Source organism: Oreochromis niloticus, linkage group LG5, assembly GCF_001858045.2.
Source record: "Oreochromis niloticus isolate F11D_XX linkage group LG5, O_niloticus_UMD_NMBU, whole genome shotgun sequence".
Classification (NCBI taxonomy): Eukaryota; Metazoa; Chordata; class Actinopteri; order Cichliformes; family Cichlidae; genus Oreochromis; species Oreochromis niloticus.
In genome coordinates this window covers 28976293-28997386 of record NC_031970.2, presented here as the reverse complement: position 1 = coordinate 28997386, position 21094 = coordinate 28976293, and the positions used below count along the sequence as shown (strand labels likewise).

At 41.8% G+C, this 21094-nt stretch overlaps 1 protein-coding gene across 3 annotated transcripts in view; it reads left to right on the top strand.

Annotated features, from left to right (window-relative positions):
* The window catches only part of prickle2b (prickle homolog 2b), an 86511-nt gene that overhangs the window by 29330 nt on the left and 36087 nt on the right, over nucleotides 1–21094 (top strand). The window contains exon 1 of one of the 3 annotated variants that reach the window (XM_005450298.4): nucleotides 8333–8524. The exons of the other annotated variants lie outside the window; for them this stretch is intronic. The gene's annotated coding sequence lies outside the window, so the exon portion shown is untranslated. Of the gene's footprint in view, nucleotides 1–8332; nucleotides 8525–21094 lie in introns of those variants that run through there. 3 annotated transcript variants of the gene reach the window in all.

The window sequence follows — 21094 nt, the reverse complement described above, 5'->3', positions numbered from 1 at the left end:
TATTTATTAAAAGCTAGACATTTTAAATGAGAATAAGAAAGAAAAGTATGTCTTTGTGCCCCCTTTTCCCTGTTAATGCCCTATCGGCCCCCCTGGCTAAACTTTGCTAGATCCGCCCCTGCACAGTTACCAGCCGTCAGCTGCGTAGAAAACGATCCTGGTCTAGAAAGTAATATTAAATCAATTCTAACAACAGCTTATCAAGCTTAAAGGTGCTGCTGTTGTTCAGCTGCTGTTTTCCTCCTTGTGGTGCAAAGTGGGCCAAAAACAAAGAAGAGAGACGGACTCGCGACAGAAAAGCCGATCAGCTGATCATTAAGGAGTTTCATGAAGTAGGGGCAGGAGAGAGAGGGAGAGAGAGGCAGTCGCTCCATATATCGGTTGTTAAGCTTAACGCAGGTACGCTTTACAAACATTCAGAGATGAACTTACACACTTGCTTTACTTCTCTCTGGGATAACTTCCTCGGAGATGAAATGCTGGTTTGCTAGTGAGGCTACAAATACACACAGCAGCTCTATCAGGTGATGCATACTGCTGCAACGTGCTACGGTTATTAGCCGAGTTACGCCGTGTCGCAAGTTTCGTGAGGTGCTTTTTTGATATTTAATGGATCGGATTACATTTTTTATTTCTCGCCGATATCCGATCCAGTAATTTACGTCAGTATCAGACCGATACCGATACCTAATATCGGATCGGTCCATCTCTAATACATACCCTTCCATATGTGTATATATATGATCCTTAAGTATATTTTTGTGGATTAGAACTATGTATTAATACATTAAATATGTATTCTGCTTAATCATTCCACCCAGAAAAAAGAACCAAAGACATTCTTAAAAGTCTAAAATTACTTTGACATTTATGTTCATGATGAATGAACTTTTGTATGTAAAATTTGTAGTTAGGGTAAGTTTGAAGGAAATTTTTCACAGTTAGTTTAATTTCCTCAGGACCTCCTTTGAGTTCCCCTGCTGTGCATGGCGGATGCTATCATAACCCTTACTGGAAACTGATTCACCAAACAAATCATTAAACATTTAACAGATGATACTTTCTGTAACTGGCTTCACCTCCTCAGTCCACTTCAGTATATTTAATCTGTTTGGAAATATTCTCTCAGAAGACTCATCTGCTTGGTCACGCAACTTGAAAAGATCCAAAGTTGAAAGTCCTGTTACACTTCTAAAAAACTTAATACAAAACAAGCTATTAACAATGAAATCAACCCTTTATTGAGCTGTCTTATATGTCCTTTCTTGTACATTCATGGGAAATATTTGCATAATGAGATGTATTAAATAAATATTTTTGGGAAAGGGTTGTTTTTTTTTTTTTTTTAAGTTTGGAGGCTGCATTTGATAGTTAGTATGAGACAAAATATGTTGTTTCAAGCAAACATCGGAAAAATGGCGTTTGAAACATCTGGAAGATCATTTAAATAAATCTGAAATAATGGTCAATGTATGAACCTCTGCTGCACACTGCAGTTCACTAATTATATATATATATATGTTTATTAATTAGATCGGTTGCAATAGAAGCTGAAACAGGATCAAATTCTGCTAGAAGCATAGCATGCATCCTGAGAGTTACACATCTTTAAATAAAAGTCATTTCTCTGCTCATCACTGCAGTGATGCTTTTGCTTTGGACTGTCCAAAATTTTCAGTTACAGAGCAGTTTCCTTGTGTGCTGGAAAATGTGCTGTACCAGAGGAATGACCCGCAGAAGTGGCAAAGAACTCAGATTGGTCGTATTTTAAGAGCGTAGCGCAACTGGCATTTAGCTACATCACTTCCGTCATTTCCCTTTAAATGAGGGAAATAACTGGGAAACGTTCTTTTGCATCCCCATACATTTCTTAAATTGCTACATAAAACCAATTAAAACTTGAATGTGTGTTAATAAATCTCTTTGTTTAACTTCTGAAAATTATTTCATACAGTTCAATGTAGCTAGCCTTTGGCACTGCACTGACAGCTGATTTTTGCTTTTTTGGGGTAATGTGCTGTTTCCTGTTGGTTTGACTGACAGCTCTATCAAATACTATGAACATGCTATTACCTCGTGTGTACCCGACTTCAAATTGACTGATTGACTGAATAGTTAATATTCAGTCAACTAACTGAGGAGACTACAGAAGTCCATTTTAGTGAATTTGCTGTGAATAAATATCTGTGCGTCTGCTATTCCCAAGAGATGTCTGATATCCATTGATGGAATAAGATGAACAAATTAAAAGATGAAAAGAAAGAGAAGACGACACGGAGGAAACGAGGCCCCCTGTGAACTTAATGTCTTGATCTCCTTGAGCTCATTCCCATAAGAATGTGTTTCAGAGTGCATGTGCGTCGTAAGCAGGAATTTTCATGGGCTTTACTTGTGCAAGTAAAACAGCTGGATGTCGTGAAATCCAAGCATCAGTCTAAGTAGCAGGATTGGCTCTCAAGAGCTCAGCGAGGACATTGTTAATTCCTAGAAGACTCTGGTTGCACGAGGTGATGGCTGCTGACTTATTACCGCAGAATAAGACGGAATCTCTCGCCGGTGCTTCTCTCTTTCCTTTCTTACTCCCTTCCTTCCCTTTTATTTCCTCGCTTTTCCATTCCTCTCTCCTCCTCATGTTCCCGGTCCACGTGAAGAACAAACAGATCGGAAACAGCTGTGAAAATTATTCTGTCTAATAAGGGCCAATCTTGGCTTCTCGGTTAGCCTCAGAGTTAAAGAATGGGGGGGGGAAAGCACCCTGCCTCGAAAATCCCCTCAAAGTTTGCGGTGATGCTTTGACTTTGCTCCCTGTATTTGTGTGTGTGTGTGTGTGTGTGTGTGTGTGTGTGTGTGTGTGTCTTTCTTTCTCTGCAGGGTTACCCATATGCAATGGATACCAAACATTCTGCCAAAAGGCTGACTGCCAGGCCAGAAAGAAGAAAAGAAAGGGTGCTAACTCCTCTTTCTCATCCCCCTCTCTCTCTCCCTCTCTCTCTCCCTCTCTCTCTCCATTTCACTCTCCATTTCACTCTCTTGACTGCTCTCCCAGCAGCACAGTCCATTTATTTTCTTCTCTCCTCATCACTCAAGTTTGTATTCTCCTTAAAACAAAGGCACAGCTATTTCGGTCATTATCATCTTCTCTCTCTGTACGGGCCCACTCCATCTTTTCCATCCATATTGTTTTTGCCTAATTGTCAGTTAGTGGTCTTTGGTCTCACCACTCCCCTCATCACCAGGCACACTGTGTGAGAGGGAGAAACAGCCAAGCTAAAGAGCGGAATGAGCTGACAACTAGACATCATGAGATGAGTTCATTGCTGAGCTGTGTGGACATACCAGGTCACAAGGCAAATTCCAGGGCTTTTTGTGGCTGCACGCGATAAGCGTGGCCTTGAAAAGTGTCTGGATCACAGCTCACACTCTCTAAGGCTTCACTCATTTCATTGTGCAAACTTTCTAAGTTGAAACGTGACACTTTGTATCAGGAAATCTTCTTGCACCTGAGCGTTTCACGAGATGGCTGAGATTCTGTTCTTATCGTTCACGGTCATTTTAATGCTGATCAATCTGATTTTAGCATGAAAACTACTTGACTGTTGAAATTGGTACACTGCATTAAACTAGTGGAGTTGTTGTGAACCTTTTTGGAGTTTCCAAGGATTTTGCATTATTAACTAAAAATATGTGTATGTTTGTAAACGTCTGTGCTAACAGCAGCCCCAAGAGCTACTTGGAGTCAAATGATCAAATTAAGGAGATGAGGTCAAAGAGAAACTTGTATTGGTGGTCCTCCCTATAAATAAAGTTTTACTGTCTTCTCAGATTTAAATGATTTGGGAAGGAAATGAAAGCCCTGTTCCATGAAATTCCTAAATAAGGCATGTTATTAAAATATTGATATAATAAAATGGTTCTATTCTATAGAATGATTCAAATTTATTCTAAAGGAATAATCTAAAGTGTCCACTTACTTTTCCAATCTGATTACTCTGTTTTTGCAGACACTGTTTGATCAGTCAGATTGTATGTTTTTCTATCATTGCAAGCTAGATGAAGGGGTCTTGATCAAACTGATTCAGAAAGCTGAGCGCGCCAACTGATTGTATTATACTTTCTTTTAGTTTTACTTTTTTTCTTCCTCTGCATTTTTTCTGAGCAGCATTCAAGTTTTCAGAGAAATTTGTTTCTGGAGTCTACAATTAGGGCTCAAGAAAACAGTTAGCATGTTGCGTCTACATAGGTTCTCTGTGGGTACTCCAGCTTCCTCCCATACTCCAGAGATATGGTTAGGATTTAGGTTAGTTAATGACTCTAAATTCTCTCTTTTAACCCGGCAACATATTGGTAACATGTCCAGGGTGTACCTGGCCTGCCAACCCATGGCAGCTGGGATAGGCGATGGATGGATGGAGTCTGGAATTACTTTGTTCTATTAGCAGATGTGCCTTACACATTTATCTTGTGTGCAAGGCATCTGTCTGTATCTCAGACATCAAAAATAAAAGAAGAAAACTCTCATTTACAGCACCGTAGAATTACTGTATATACTATACATCCTTACATAAGATTAAGAATCAGTTGTTTTTGGATTTTTGTTTTGTTTTATTTCCTTGTAAAACTAATATTTCTACATTTTTTTTTTTTACTTTCTGATATCCTCCTTTTTAAAAAAAATATGTTGTATAGATGAGTACTGTTTCAGATATAGATCTTTTTAAATTGATAAAACAAAAAATCTGTTATAGCAATAACTTACTGTGTATTGAGAGAACGCTGGAATATGAATAACTGCAAATCACACATGTAATTGATTTGTACATAATGGGCATTTAGTACAGCTCTCTGCTACAATGCTGCAGGCTTTCTTCTTAAAACAATCAACTTTTATTTTGCAGTGTTTTTGGCCACCTCAGCTTTGCTCTCTTCATGTCTCTGGCCCTCATTTCCCTGTCTCTGTGGGACTGTGGGGTTGATTGATAACTTCATTTGTTCCTCAAGGGAAGAGGGGGATGAGTACATGACTTATCCTCACTGTGTGTCGATGGAGGGAAGAGGAGATTTTTTTTTTTTCCCTTTCCCTCTCTACATTTTCCTGGACTCACCTCAGGCTCTCTTCACCCACAGCTTCTTTTCAACCATGACAAATGGTCTAATTTTTCAAAAGCATTAGGTTGGTCGTTAGGAAAGTGAGGTGTGAGGGCTTTCTTTTGTCTCAGCAGAGCTCTTGCAGTGTAGTCAGGGGATGCCCTTTTCCTGCTTGTTGCTGCTATTTTCTTCTGCACAAATGGGACCAATTGTGCCTGGCACAGCAGGCTGATTCTCGGAATATTTTGAGCATGATGGGAGGCTTTTGTACCAGATTTGAGTGATGTGGACTGCGGCAGATCAGTTTCCATAGTAGCCAGAAAGAAAACATAAGATGTGGTGATTTGTTGCCTATTACTGCTTTAATCTATGCGGATGTTGTCAGAAATTGTGTGTTTTTAAAGCTGGTGACCATAATCTTGTTATCATAATTGTTCCTGTATGACCGTCTTTTTTGGGGGGTTGTCATGTTTAATCCGTGTTTCTGTCTGCGTTTGATGTGTAAATGTAAGGAGAAAACCTGTGCATGTACTCAGGACATAGAACAAGTCTTTGTTGTCAGGTGCGGACAGGAGCCTCCTCTCTTGGCTGCGGTCCTGCTTGTTCTCCTGAAATCCCTCAAGATTTACAGCTGTGAATCTAGCTGTTCCACACTCCTGAGAACAGTAGGTGCACAGTGTGAGCGCCACTGAAGAAGTGATGACATCCTGCCCACATCACAGTTGCTGAGTGTGCCAGAAACCTCAAGCTCACACCGGTGCAGAGAGATCCTGCTTTCCTGTGCTCACTCTCACTGCACCGTTTCTCTTCCTGTATTTATTTGACATATGACTGGCAGGGAGGAATGGGGGTTACCTCCCTTCAGAGTCAGCCATTTTGGGCTTTGGTTGGTTTAGGAATCGGCATCCAGAGACCCATTACAAGGACGCAGTCAGCTTGGGCTGATTTAAGTTATCCGTTGCTCACTGAATGAACATTAGTGCAACTTTGACAGAAGAGGGCTTTTTTTGAAAGTGCTCTAGCAGATGTTTCCATAGACTGCTGCCCCTGTGGATATAGAGGAGGCAGAGCAGACTGATTAACTGCTGAACAGGGACTACTACATTAATACTCTACTTACTATAAACTTAAAGATCAGTCCTTGTACAGCTGCGGCCAGCTAATTGGCATTAAAATTTAATACAGTTGAACACTGCTGCTCATTCATGCTGCATCCTTAAAGTGTAATATCCACGTCTTCAGGGTCGAAATATTAAGCTGCTGTGTGGAAAAGACAGAACACACAGGCTTCATACATTCATGTGCTGCCACATAAATTAGGAACATTTTCCAGTTAGCTGGAGTCAAATTTGTCGCCTGTTAGTTCAAGAAGACCAATCTTTCATCGAATTCATACAATAATCCCATAAATAATCCCATAAACCCAATGCTGGCATAAAAAAGCGCTCTTAACTAAAGGAATGCTTTCACATTTGTCACTGCTATTGCCCAAAAAATACTCCAACATAAAAATGAGGTAAAGGGGAAATCTGACAGTTGTATACTTTAGTTTAAACTGTTTATAATTTGTTAACGCCGGTGCTTTAGAGGTACTGGGAGGTGTGGTACGATGCATTGAAACAGAGCTCAGCTAGACATTTCTACGTGTTCTAGTCTAAGCCAACTTTCTCCTGTCGTTACTAAATATTTACCTTATGGTGCAGTCATACCTTCCAGGGCCGGGCGGCGGGAGCCCGGTGATTGCAGAGAATTTTCTGTCTTTTGTCTGAGACAGATTGCAAGTAGTTGCGGTGACCCCTTTTGATCACAAGTCGATGTGTACAGGTTGTCTGGTGGGACACAATCTATCTCAGAGCAGTTGGGGTCATACTCAGACTGTCTGCAATCACGCTCAGACAGATTGGCGAAGATTTGCAAATAACTGTCGCTACTTTGCAAATGCAGACAGATTACCAGCAGGTTGCAATCAGTCTGAGTCGGTCTGCACCGATGAGTGCAACTTGTCTATGACACATCTCTTTGCAGCCGGGCACTCAAGTGTGAAAGTGACACTGTTGAGTTACTGGTCAGCCTAAGTTCCTGCCCTCACCTGTGACCACAAGCTCCGGGTGGTGACAGAGTGAGATTGCAAGCAGTGGAAATGAGTTTCCTCTGAAGGGTGAGGAGCTTGGTCATTTGGGAGAGGCTCGGAGTAGAGCAGCTACTCTTCCACATGCTAGTTTAGCCAATTGATGTTGTTGAGGCATCTGACTAGGATGCCACCTGGGAGCTTCTTAGGTGAGGTCTTCCAGTGTTCCAGGCATGAGCAGGCCCTGGGGTAAATCCAGGACATACTGGAGAGATTACACCTCTCAGCTGACTTGGGAGCACATTGGTGTGCCACTGGAGGAGATAGAGAGAGGGAGGTCTGAGCTGCTTAGACTGCTGGCCCTCATGACCCAGACCAAGATAAGTAGCAGATGATGGATGGATGGATGGATGGCCTTTTTTATTTTCAAACCATATGTGGTGAAAAGTCATAGACATTAAGGGATGAAATCAAAACAGCTGCAGAACTCCATGTCAAGCATTAAATAAAAATGGTTGATTACTTATTATTTGTATTTTTCTTCTGGAATGTGACGTGTTCTTCTATGAAAATAAGAACTACCAATAACATGTTAACTCTTACCCACACGTTATGTCACTTTGCTCATCCACCAACTCTCAACTCACTTTAATCTTCTCTTGTACTTTCTAACTCTCTGAAAAATAACAGAATGTGCATACTCCAACCAGGAATGTTGCTGTTGTTTTCACCAAAGTTTTGGTCTAAAGTTTGTTGAAATCCTGCTTGGTCTTCTAAATCCTCATGCATCAACTCTACGTCCCATTATCGCGTGATGTCTGCAAAAGAAAACTGCCAGAGCATTTATGGGTTAAGTGCAAGTGGGGAATGAGCTTAGGAAAAACGCTGACTGCTGCTGTCAGGCCGTGGGTGGGGTTAATGTTGTGGACTGTTTGCCCTCTCAGCAACCAGCTTGGTGGTCAGCCCTGATTGCATCCGTCTGTTGAAAAACTCTGTCGTTCTGTCACTTCCTCTTTTGCTTTACTCACACACATACTGCCCTCACCCTGCTGACCATCTGCAAGCTCATCTCCTCATCACCCCAGCTCAAGGCAATCGTTTCCCCTCTCTCTCTCGCTCTCTCTCGCTCTCTCTCTCTCTCTCTCTCTCTCTCTCGCTCTCTCTCTCCCTCTCTCTCCCCCACACACTCACTGATCACAGAGCAATGAAAACAGATTTTTTCAATTAAGAAGTGCCGCTGAAAGTGTTTGCTTCAGGCTGCTGCACTGCTGCGGCTCTCTTTGCCCCCTCCTGAGATTGTCTGTCGGTTAGTGTGTTTCTTCCCCCCTTCCACCTCATTCCCAGCACAGCCAGGGGGGAGGGCAGGAAGCGGTGAGTAACTTTTAAACATTGTCATCCTTTTTCCTTGAGCTGATTTGCGGAGACGAGTTGTCTTTGGCATGGTGTCAAGATTTTTCCCCTGGGTGGTGTAAATTGGGCATTTTTGACACCCCCCTTTTTTCTGAATTGCTAACTCCCTTGGTGATTGATTAGTTTTCTTAAGGCTTGTCTTAACAATATAGATTTGAAGGAATGTTTTAATTTTGGGAGTGTGTGCGCATACCATAACTATCTGGCCAGTCTGTGATGTGCTTGTTTAGTTTTACATCTGCACGTGTCTGTGCTTCCAAAAGCATGCGTAACGTTAAGTGACTCTGCCAGCAAGTTGGTGTGCATTTGCATCTCTGTGATGTACGTTCTCTCTTTTTTTAGCAGTAAATTATCACAGAGTAATGACGACTGAGTTAAAAACGTCACTTCGGTCTTGTCTTTTCCGTTCCCTCGAGTGCTGCTTTGTTGGGCTGCCAGTGAAGCTGTCAGAAGTGGGTTGCTTCATCTTTAAACAAGGGGGAAAAAACATGTGTGTCAGGGGAGAAAGAATAAAAATGGTTAAAGGTGGTGGGATGGATTGAATTAGAGGAGTAGAGGAATCAAAAGTGAACAACAGAATGGAGAAGAAGGAAAGGCAGTTGAGAATCAGCACCTTGTCATCTCAGCTGTTGTGATTTAGATTGGCTGACAGCACACAAAGCTCCCAGCATCTCACAGCTGTGCGACATGCCTCCCCTGTTTTATTTTTAACCTGGACACCTAAATTAGACTCCTAGGTCCAAGCAGCATCCACACCATTGTCTCCAAAGCCTGTATGTATGTGTGTGTGTGGCTCCTTGTCTTTAGATATGCATGTGCCAGGGTGGGTATGCAGGCTCTGTGTTTGACTGCGTCAGTAGATGCCTATATATGTCAGTGCTATGATATTCTACCACACAATGCTGAGCACTCCTCTGGGCTGTGCTCTGACTCAAATCGAGTCAGATGTGACAAGTTTAAGAACAGTTTACATGTGCAAGATCCGGGGTTGGCTCACCAGCCTTTATTGACCGTGTGAGTGTGTCCGTAAATTGCCAAAGTGCATTCCACACAGACGTGCTGCCAGCTCTGCTGATGGCACCCTCGTGTGAGAGGCTGGTAAAAGACTAACATGGAGGGGGAGTGAAGGGGGAGAGAAGAGGGGCTTGGATAAAAAGCAACTTCCTGTGCTCCAGGGAGCCGACAGTATCTTCACCTGGCCTGTGAGCAACGGTCCACAGAGACTACACCTATTTAAATAAAAGTAAATATCTCGCTGGGGGAACATTTGTATGTTTGTATGTTTTGAGCAAAATCATATCATCAGGAGAATTAAAATGGATTTATTGACAGTTCCTCTCGTGTCATCCTATTACCACTTGTTTCCGGACCTCAAGACAAAAACATCCCTCACTACAAGGTTTCTCTGCAGTGGAAGACTAGAATCTGCTTAACTCACTAAACTGGAAGGAAGAATAATGTAAGGGGTCAGGGAGGATCGGAGGAGCATGCAAAACAGGGGGATAAAGGGATTAAATTCTGAAAGCAGATCTTTAGATGCTCCTCAGGCGGTGAGTGTGGCAATTGATTTGATGAGTGAGCGGTCCCCACACCCACAACCCCCATCCTTCCTCCTGCTGCTGGTCCTGCTGCCTGCATTTGTGCACCATGAACCAATCAATATCAGGGAGTTGGCTCGCAGTGGTGTATCAACTTAGAGTTGCATTGATCTTACTTGCATTGATCTTACTCCTAATTATGTTTTATAGTCTGAATGCATAAACACATCTATACACTCTAAATGTAATAGCACTAGAGAAAACATCATTTTTACTAATCACAACATCAGATTTACAAATGATGGAATTTTGGTTGCATTATTTTGAAGGCCCACCTTTTTAACACTTCGGATTTTAGCTGTGAAATTTCACCTCCCACATCATTCCTCACATGTCGGTCTTCTCCTGGCAATGTAGCACCGTCACAGCCGTGAAACGAGATGCATGTTAATAAATAAGATTAAGAATCCGCAGCCATGTTCGCGTTGTCAAAATAACAATGATACTGTGTAGCAGGTATGTTTGCCATGTTCAGTACATGGAAAGTGTAGCTGTCATAGTTCATCCTCACAGGAAGATGACTGTGAGTTCCAACACATCACAAAATCCTGTAGGATTCATCCTCTAGGCGCTGTGAATATCTGTGCTGATCTAACTAGTAGCTGTGTGACTTCGTGGCAAGTGAAAGATCAAAATTCTGAAATGCAGATGTCAATACAGGAAGAGTGAGGCTGCCAGAACTCATATTTTTCATCTTTTTCGTCTTCTGCATGACTCTTTTTGTACAAACATTCACTATAATTCGTGCAAAAATGAAATGATAAACATTCCCATCCTGGGAACCCTGCTGCCAGCGCAGCACAAATGTGATTGTACTTGTCAGGCTCTATGCGCCTCAAACAGCTGGACGAGGAATATAATGTAATAGCAGATGAAAAGGCACGAGATACAAGTCGACTTTGTACGGACAAGAAACAGAGTTTCCTCATGTGCAGTACTTTGTCTCCACCCCCACCCACCATCATCTTCCACATCTTCTTGTCTGTTCTGTCTGAATCGTGTGACAGCACTGACGCTGTACTTTATCTCCATCCAGTACTGGACGACATCAGACACATAGGAGACATAGCCAGATGCTCGCTCTCAGTTTGGCTCAATTAGAGCTGGTATGATGGAAGTTGAATGAAACGGCAGAGAAATCGGGTAACTGGGTCATGTCACATTTACCACTCCTTGCGGGGGGATGAAGGGAAGAGAGCAAATGGGGTCATTTTAATTTAAAAATATATCTGCAGCAGCCTAATTAAACAACTGATTGCAATTAGAATTCTCTGTGTACTTAGACTTTTTATCACACTGGCCTGGTCTTGGATGTGTTTGAATATGCACACGCATATGTGTACACAAAGCTCTGGAGACAAAGAGCGCGTCCAGAACAGGCTTGCTGCCACTATGCTCTGCCAAGCTCAGCCACTGATAAGGTTGACCACAGGGAGATGTCTGCACTCAGGACCCGTCAATCAAAACACAAGAGTCTGCTTCCACCCCTACTTCACAAGAGTGCGATAGGAGAGATTAGGGGGAGGAGTGTTGTGAGTGAGAGAGATGGAGAGGCAAGGAGACAGATATAGAGTCTCATGGGCATAAATGGATTGAGGTAGTCAACTAAGGTAGGAGGGGGAAAACACGACACAATCCATGAAAAGTGAGCAGACAGTGATAGTGTGTGTGTGCCTGTATTCTCTGTGCAGTGGAATCTGACCCGCTTGTCATGTGGCAGCCAAACCACCTATCTTTAATAATGCTCCATACTTTCACCCACTGCTTTTTTTGTAAAAAAATTTACTGCCTAAAGCCTTGATTAGGTTACAGAGGATAAGTCAGTTACCATAAAAATCTCATGGAAATCAAGTCATTGTCATGCTGAGACCTGGATGGAACAATAGAGCTTTGTTGAAGGCTCGCGGCAGAAGACATTTTTGGTAAACACAGCCCAGACTAAAAAATGTGTTAAAAAAAAATAGAGGCCTTATAGCAGCAGTGTTTTGCAGCATAAGGGGTTGCTATGAGGTGCAAGATAACTTGGGTGAGGACTGGAGGCACACAGCATACTCTAGTTGAACTTTATCTCTCAGAAAATTTCTGCTGACAAGGGAGGAAATTTGTTTTTGCTTATTTTTGGAGTTCTTTGCGTCACACTTTATTAATTTCTGTCCTCGATAAGACACATAAAGGGAGAAATATGTTCACACTTGACTCTCTTTACCCTTTTTTGGCTCCTTCCTTTGCTCTCCTATGTAGACTCGTCAGTGATCAAAGATGCTCCAGATGTTTGTTTTTTACGCATCATCGTTCACCATCTCTTGGCATGGTTTGAAAGTGGCTGAGGACCTCTTCCAGTTCTGTTGAGTGTTCATTAAAAGGGAAGTGATGGATTGGGCTTTTGTGGGATGTGCATTAGCTTTAGATCTCCTGCAAGATTTAATAGGGGAAAGTGACACATACACAGCTCAGTTGCAGTAGTAAGGGCAAGATCGTTTGATTTTTTTTTTTTTAATTCTTGTTGACTCTCTGTATTCTTATCATATAAGGAATACAGTGCCCTGTAACAACACAACACGACACAACACACCACCTCTGTCTGTGGAAGAAGTTTCATGGTGGAAAATTTGGCAGTGGAAATTCTTTGTTTTTGATCCATCTGCTCCATGTGCCACACTAAACAGAGCTATTTCTGGTTTCACAGCAGGCTGAGGAAGTGCTGGCTCTCTCATAGTTCATTAAAGTTTTGATGGAAAATAATAATGAACTGAATTACAGCTCCTTATTACAGCTGTGTTCATAGCAGTTTTTCTGTTTTTCCCAATGCATTCAGTTTCACTATTTACTGTAAACAATTCCCACCTGGGAAGTTTGAGGACGGCTTCTCCGTATTGACCTCAACCAGCAGGCTCATGGTGATGTATTACGTTTCTACTGTCATATGTCTTCTGTTTGGGTCACCCTTAACTAGTCCCAAACATGGGGGTGTACTCTGAAACTTATGGCCACTGGTAGGCAAAAACAAATATGCCTATATGAAATTGAGAGTTGAATAAAAGGTATTTCTGCCCAATTCCAAATCTAATAAAGGCATTGGGTCGGCTAAAGAGCTTAGATTTTTGTCATGTCAAAGATTTTTTTTACACCATATGTCTAAGTTGTTAGAAAATCATTAGCTATGTTAGCAAGCTAACAAATAGGCCTATATGTTAGCAAGCTAACATAGCTACACTAGCTTGCTAACATAGTTCATCAGCTCATTAGCTGTAAAAATGCTTTAGCTTAACATATATGTTAGGGGTGTAACAATTCACCATTTCATTTCATTTCACATGTGATATTGTAAATGTTTCTACTGGGTTCAGTCCTAATGAAAATGTAATTTAATCTTATACAGCAGCAACTTGTCAATCACAACTTAGCCCCATGCTAAAGAATACCCTGTTTTGTCCTTATCTTTGATGCTAAAGCTGGACTACAATTTAAAAAATGAACATCATGTTGTATTCAGAGACTTCAAACCAATGACTGAGACCATAAACTCCTCAGGAAAGTGTTTATTGAGGTCACCAATCAAGAGAGCCAAGAGTCTTGTCATAGATTTTTGTACAACCAGACTTCTCTTATGCATTCTTTGGAGTTGCTCCATTTGAGCGAATGCAGGTTTAAACCATTTACACACTGCGTTTACTTTTCAGACCCAGAAGCTATGTACATCTTTTTATAGACAGGATGTTATATGGTCAGGATCCCACAGTTTTTCCATTCCTCCTGCTGATACTTCATGTCTTATTGCACTGTTATCCACTTGCCCTATAAAAGGCTGAGTTTTACACTTTATAAAATCTTACTCCTGGATTCTTTACCCTGTTGGTAATCCATCTTGCTGAACTGCCGCTTTTGGACAGTTATCAGGGTTTTTTTTAATGTTTTTTATTTATTTATTTTTTGTTGGCAGACAGAACTGACAAGGAAGCACTTTCACGCTATGCAAAGTCAGTGGAGAGTCATGAATTGTTTTCCCCTCTGGTGTGGGCAGCACTTATATGTGCTCTGTCTCTTTAGAGAGTGGAAAACACTGTTGAGGAGTCTACTGTAGGCTATATAAGTGTCAGTATGATCAGTGTGGCAAGAGTGAGTTGGGTAAGGGTACATCTGTTAATCTTTCAACTAAGCGTCATTATTTTGGCTATTTGGTTCAAAATGATTTTTTTGGTGTGATATGCCTCATTAAAATACATCTTCATGACTCAAAGTCAACTAAAAGATGACTAACAGTGAAATCAAATGTTAAAACGCAGTGGAACGATTTACAGTCATAATGTGAGCATGTAAGTTGGCATTGCTGGTTAGCTGCTGTGTTGCCTGGGAACTTTTCTCCCATCTCTATGGCAACATGCACAGAAATCAGAGTTTTCTCCACTCTCCTTTTATCCTTGTCTATTTTAATGCCAAGTTGCCATAAATACAGGACTTAGAGGAGCACTTCTGGTAATACACCCAGTTTGTGGGCCAACAAATGCTTTAATTAGGCTGAATGCCAACCATATGGGATAGCAGGTAGGCGCCCCACTCTTATAGTCTAAACACACCCACACACAAAAAATGCAATGCATACTGACATTATTGGGGTTAGGAAAAGTTGTGTGAGAGCCAATCAGTAGATTCTGTGCTGTATGTGTATTTTTATGTTTTTTTTGGCGGGGGGGGGCATGGAAAAAATTAAAAGCCTAACTACTGCCTACACTAACCAGTAGCTTAACTCTTTGGATACTATGGCTGTTTGCTTTGTTTCTACAAGCTGAAAAAGGAGATTGATACCTATGGCATTCTTGTTGGCACTGAGCTCCATAGTCTATTGGCACTCAGCACTCACTAGAAAAAATGGAACCTCTCTCTCTCTCTCTCTCTCTCTTCCAAATTTAACAATATAAAATAAAATCTGCCAACAACCACCTCTTAGCCTTCCTAGTTTGTGCATACCTTGTTTATTAAATCAGTGTATAAAGATAAATGTATGAATACTAGTGCAGGGTAGGAAAATATCTAGTAGCTGGTTGACAAATTGTAGCTAATCCATCTGTTCAGCAGTTCTGTGCAGAATCCCTGTGACTGTAATGACATGATTGGGAGGTTTCTTTACTCAATTATTTGTCCCCAGTACAATTTTAAAGCACTTAAATTTGGCGTTAGCCAAAAAAGGGTAGGAACCTAAGGCTGAATAGTTAGCAAAATGATAGACTTGCTGTCGTGCATGTGTTTTGCATGCATAAAATGGACTGGCCTGTAATCAGACACGTGTGAGGCTAACCAGCCAGTCACTGGGCTTGGCCAAAAATGCTGGAAATCGTCTGATTTCAGTCCCTGGCTGATTGATCGGTGCATCTCTAGTTTTAGGGCTGCTCATTAATCATAATTTTGCCAGTTGTCAGAACTAGATTCAGATGTTATCTACAACAATTAATATACTCGCGAACTTTTGAAACTTTTTCAGGACTGCAAACACAGTACACATGTAGATAACTGAAGCACGTCTAAATACTTTATTTTTGATGTATTGTAACCCTGTTGGCTTTCATTATACAGTGGCTGTCAGTATAAGAGTCCCTCAATTCCCACAACACTGATCTACGTCACATACAGGTTACTTACAAGTCCACATTCTTTAGCAGGAAAGGCTCAGCCGGTAACACTCACTCAACCTCAGATTTCAGCTTCTCTCAGCAGTTAACCACAAGCAGAGCACATGTTGCTCCATGGATAACTGAAGGCTTGATTTGAATAATCGGAGCCAAATTAAAAATCTGACTGTTGCTTCAGAGTGCTGACTTTTAGAGAGAAGTCTTATTGTGTTTGTTTGCGTAGGTTTCCTAATAATTGATTGATGGGTTTGTTCAGTATCGGTGAAAAAATCGTTTTGCATTTTCCGCGGTAACATAACAACAACCCGTCAACCTTATACCTTATATAGCAGTGGCACAGAAACGTCCTGTTGTCTGGATTGTAGACCACATTCATATGTGCTGCTTTTTGTTTATTTCTTATTTAATTTATTTTTTGAGAGCGACAGTTGTTTGATTCCCTGTGCTTTCAGTCCATATGGTAAGCAAGGCTAATAGGCTCCCAATGCTCTGTGCTTGAGGCACAGAGCATCGCATCAATCTTCCTCCTTCTTCTTGGAAAAAAAGAAGCAAATTGTGTTTTTTGCAAGGCGCCAGACTGTTTACTTATACACCCAGCATTATACATCAGTGGTTCTCCAGATATTTCTACTGTCAAACTGTGATCACTGAGAGAAGGTGAACATGTAGTAGCTTCTACACTTGGCTAATTCAGCAGACAACGACGCAGAGTCGTTATAGGAGGAGGAGTAAGAAGAATGAAAAATGACCTGAGCTGAGGGGGAAAAAGGAGAAAAATCCAGAAAGGCAGTTAATGAATGCGTGGGAGGATGGTTTAAGACAGAGGGACACAGAGGATTAGAGAGAGTTAATTAAAAACTTGTAAGAGGCTATTGAGTGAAGGCTAAACAAAGGTAAGTAAAGCGAGAGAGGGGAAACACTGGAGCGAAGCAACAATAAGAGAAAGTAGTGCCAGGCCAGGGGAAAGAAGACGGAGAAGCACAGAGGGAGTGTGTGCTAAGAGAGGGAGGTGAGGTGAGAGACGTATAGGAGATGCTGAATGAGGGACCTGTACAGCTGTAAGTAGAGAGGTGAGGTTAGAGGGAGGCAGGAGGAGAAGGAGGGGAACTGAGAGCATTGCCAAGCTGTCCCAGGGGTGATGAATGAGGCCATAATGAAGTATCTGTGCTCCTCTGCCTCTGCTGCTGGCTGGAGAATACCGCAGCCTTGGCACGGCCAAGGGGCCCGCTCAATCATGCCAGGAGAACACACACACACACACACACACACACACACACACACACACACACACACACACACACACACACACAGAGCTAAGTGCAAAGTACATGCACATATACACACTGAAATGTATGACAGATGATCTCTCCACCCGTAATGTCTCCATCACAGACATTTTTACCTCCGCTCCGTTTCTGTCTCTCCACCCAGATCCAGGGAGCCGGGAGTGTGGGTTTTGTAAAACAGCCCATTGTTCGGTATGACAGGAAGGTAATGCACAAGGCACTGCGGTTCTCCACAGAAACACATGCACACAGCGAGCAATTGAAGTCAAGAAGATTGGTAAATTCCTCCTCTGCAGTAAACAAGTCCTGCTGTCCTGCGGTTACCAGTGCTGTCACCAGTACACAATGATATGTCAGTCTGCTATTTAGTCATTGTCTTCTCTGCATACTGAAGATGCATTGTTTGTGCAGCATTGACAAACGGTCTATGCCACTTGTACACGTGTCTACACGCAAAAAGGTTGAGCAGACTTCTACAATGGGCATCAGCGGGGGGAAGCTGCCTCGTGACAAAGACTGATTGAAGCCACTGCACAGTTTTATTGTATGTGTGTTAAAACTGACCAGAACAGTCAAGACAGCACAATCCAACAAACAGCAGAGCTTGACTTATTCTCTGAAGTGCAGGCGTCACCTCATGTCCCTTTCTATTTATTGTTGTGTTGCCTGGCAGTGATGTGACAAATGAAAGCATAACCAGAAATTAAACAGATTGTTGATTTAAAAAAAAAAAATGATATTCAGGGTGCTTTGACTTGCAGTGTGTTTCACCTGCAAAGATCTAGATGTAGGCTAATGTCAACAAAGCTCTGGTGTCCCTTTCTACCAGCATCTGCATGTGGTTACCTGTCTTCTTGATTGTGCAACGCCCCTATTAGAGGTAGGCAGTTGAAACCACTCATTCACCCGTCAAATAGCAGAAGTCATCTGGCATTCTTTGTCATGTAAAGGAATTTTTCCCTCCCAAAAATAATTTTTTTTTTTTTTTTTTTGTGGATGTGTGCACTATTTGCATTCTTACTTGTTTATGGATTCATGCACTATGAATTTTTCCCTGCAGTGTAAAATGGATTTCTGCTCCTCCTCCACTGTCAGCGTTCCAGAGGGGAAGCTTTGAATTAGGAGGAAACAGCACTGGATGTACAGTATAGCCTGAACTTTGCTGACAAACTGCTTTTTTTTTTTTTTCTTTTTTTCACTGATCCTTCCCAGAAGACCAGAAATGGGAGAGAGAGAAGGAGAGCTGTAAGGGAAAGTAGGACAGGGACGATAGGATGGATCTCTCATACTCTCTCTTTCCTTTGTCCATGGCTGTCCACAGCATCTCTTCTCTGTGCCCATGCTCACATTTTAAAATAAACTTTCCAGTGCCTGTTTCTACAGTAACAGAAGTCATTTATTATGTCTGACAGATGTCCTACCAAATGAGAATCCCACCCCAGAGTCTTGATGTTGCACGTGTATAGTTATAGTCTTCTATCTGGTGCTGTGCAGGTAGGATAGACTTTTTTCTGCCAAGCTGCTTTTGGCTATTGCTTTATTCACAAGGGGTCACCACAGTGGGTAGCTCTGCATGCCTTCCTGATGCAGCCCCCCAAAGTGATTTGTGTCTCCTCCTGAGGTTGAACCGGGGATATTTTTTTTTTCTTATTATGCAAATGTGTAAATCATTATACTTTGGCATGCTAGCTCTAGCTAAAAACAATTTATAGTACGAGGGACATCGGGGTGAACCAAAAGAGGGAAGTTGTGGTTTGTAAAACGTTGAGGGGATTTAAGAGTCAGGTGATAATTCTAGATGCATCACTGTAAGTGACTGCATTCAGATTGCACATAGGTCTGGTATCACACTGGTATTGCAGTAAAAAAAAAAATATTTGTTATAATTTCTTTAGGGTGATCCCCTTGGTTGTGACTTTAAGTAGGGCAGTAGAGTTTACAGTAGCTCTGTCCACACACTGCAGCTCAGCTGGTTTGAACTCCACTGTGGCCAGTTTATCTACAGGAGCTTTCCTCCTGCTTATTATAACAAAAACTGTAAGTAAACCATGTGCGCTCTCTCTCTCTCTCTCTCTCACTCACACACTCACACACACACACACACACACACACACACACACACACACACACACACACACACACACACACACACACACACGAATCCTAAAACTCCATGGCTCGTTTGTGTGTGTTCCCTCACGCTTTCATTTTTTCGGTTATATAGATAAACACACACAGTTAGAACTGGAGCGTGTCCTGGCTTATCATGTTCAGGGTGGTGGAGGTCACTGGAGTGCTGTGTGTGTGTACTTTGGCTCAGTTTCATACAGACATGTAGTCTGTAGATTGGTCTTGTTCCAAACAAGTCATCCTTCCAGTGAAGCAGCCCACATACAGTGCTCCGTAACATGTTCCTCAGTCACTGAGTTGCTCTTTTCTCTGCTTCATATCTTATCTTTGGGGCATTGTGCTTTACTTCTGTTAGCCTTACCTTCTTTGTTAATATCTTGTATGAAATTTAGCCACTAATGGTTTAGACATGAATTCCTAACAATCTGTGATCCATGTCTCCACTGCTGTGTTTTGCCTAATCTTTACAGAGAGGAATGCCGCATTGAAAACAGGCATTCACCTAGCCATAGCATGGACTGCTGAGTTGTCGCAATGAACTGCTAAGGTTTTTGCCACGTCTCTTATTCAGTCAGAGTTTGTATGTAGACTTGTGTTTGATTTGTGAAGGAGAAGAATGGAGTGAGAGATAAACATCAGCTGTGATCAAATACAAAGGAATGCGGAGCGGAGGAATGGGCCGAAAAGCAGGGAATGATCTAGTTTAGCTCATGGAAGATGAGGAAACCAAAAGATGCATGCGTGGGTGCAACTATTGAAAGATGTGCATTTTTCTTCTGAAAAAACTTTTTAATTGATTTATTGCCTCTGCAACAGCATGTGTGACTCAAAATTGTTTTAACGCCATTGTAGCCCAACCCTTACTTATCGAATGCTCCATTTATGGTTATGGAGAGACGCGGGAAGAACAGCTGTGCGTTTTGGCCTGCTATAGGATTTAGGCAGCAGGTCAGTGTTGTTTAACAGTTTAGCCTAACAGGTTAATGCAACATTATCATAGACTTTCTTTCCTTTTTGGTTGCTATAACCTGACAGGAATTCCCCGTCTGGCTCCCAAATGGCAAAATCTGAGTAATCAGTTGAAACCTGCTTGATAATCAGTGAATGCTACTGAAATGGTGGTTCTAGAGGAAAGACTGTTCCCATAAGTGTAGGCGTGTATGTAACCAGGCCAGAGACGGGCCTGGCCTTATCACCAGCCCTCCACTCCTGGCCAGACCTTAATTTGCACATAACTGCTTAGCGCAGAGCCGGCTGGGCCCAGGGAAGTTACACGCACCCCCAATCACAATCAAGCAATAAACATGTGAATGCATATTCTGTACGAAAACCCAATGAGTGCGTGTGTGTGTCGGTGGTGGTTTATATATTGCGTAAATGAATCTGCGTGTGAAATCTTTGTTAGTTTTGCAAAAACTGTCTCAGTGTTCAGCTATCACAGTATAAACTGAACTAGCTCACACTTTCCAAAGTGTGAGCTAAACCCAACATCCAAACCCAACATTCTGAAGTTCATAGTCCCAAAAGTGAATTCATTTCTGGGTTTTCTAAAGGTTTCTTTGTTGGTTTAACAGAGCTGTTTTGAGCTATTCTTTCCCAGTAGAATCTCCTCCCACTTCCCCTTGCAGACTATTGATGTTTCATGCAATCATAAAGGGATTACTTTTAAAAGATAATAAGGAGTATTATGTGTTTTTAACTGCCCCATAAAGCCGAACAACGCAGTAAAATTCAGTTCTCTAGGAATTTTTCACTCAATAGATTGACCAAAAGCTTGAGCTCAATATGACACCTCAGATTCTCGTAATGTGTTTGTGTGGGGTTTTTTTGTTTTTGTTTTTTTCTCAGATCCAACAGGTACAATTTGCACTAAAAATGTTCCTGAATTAATCA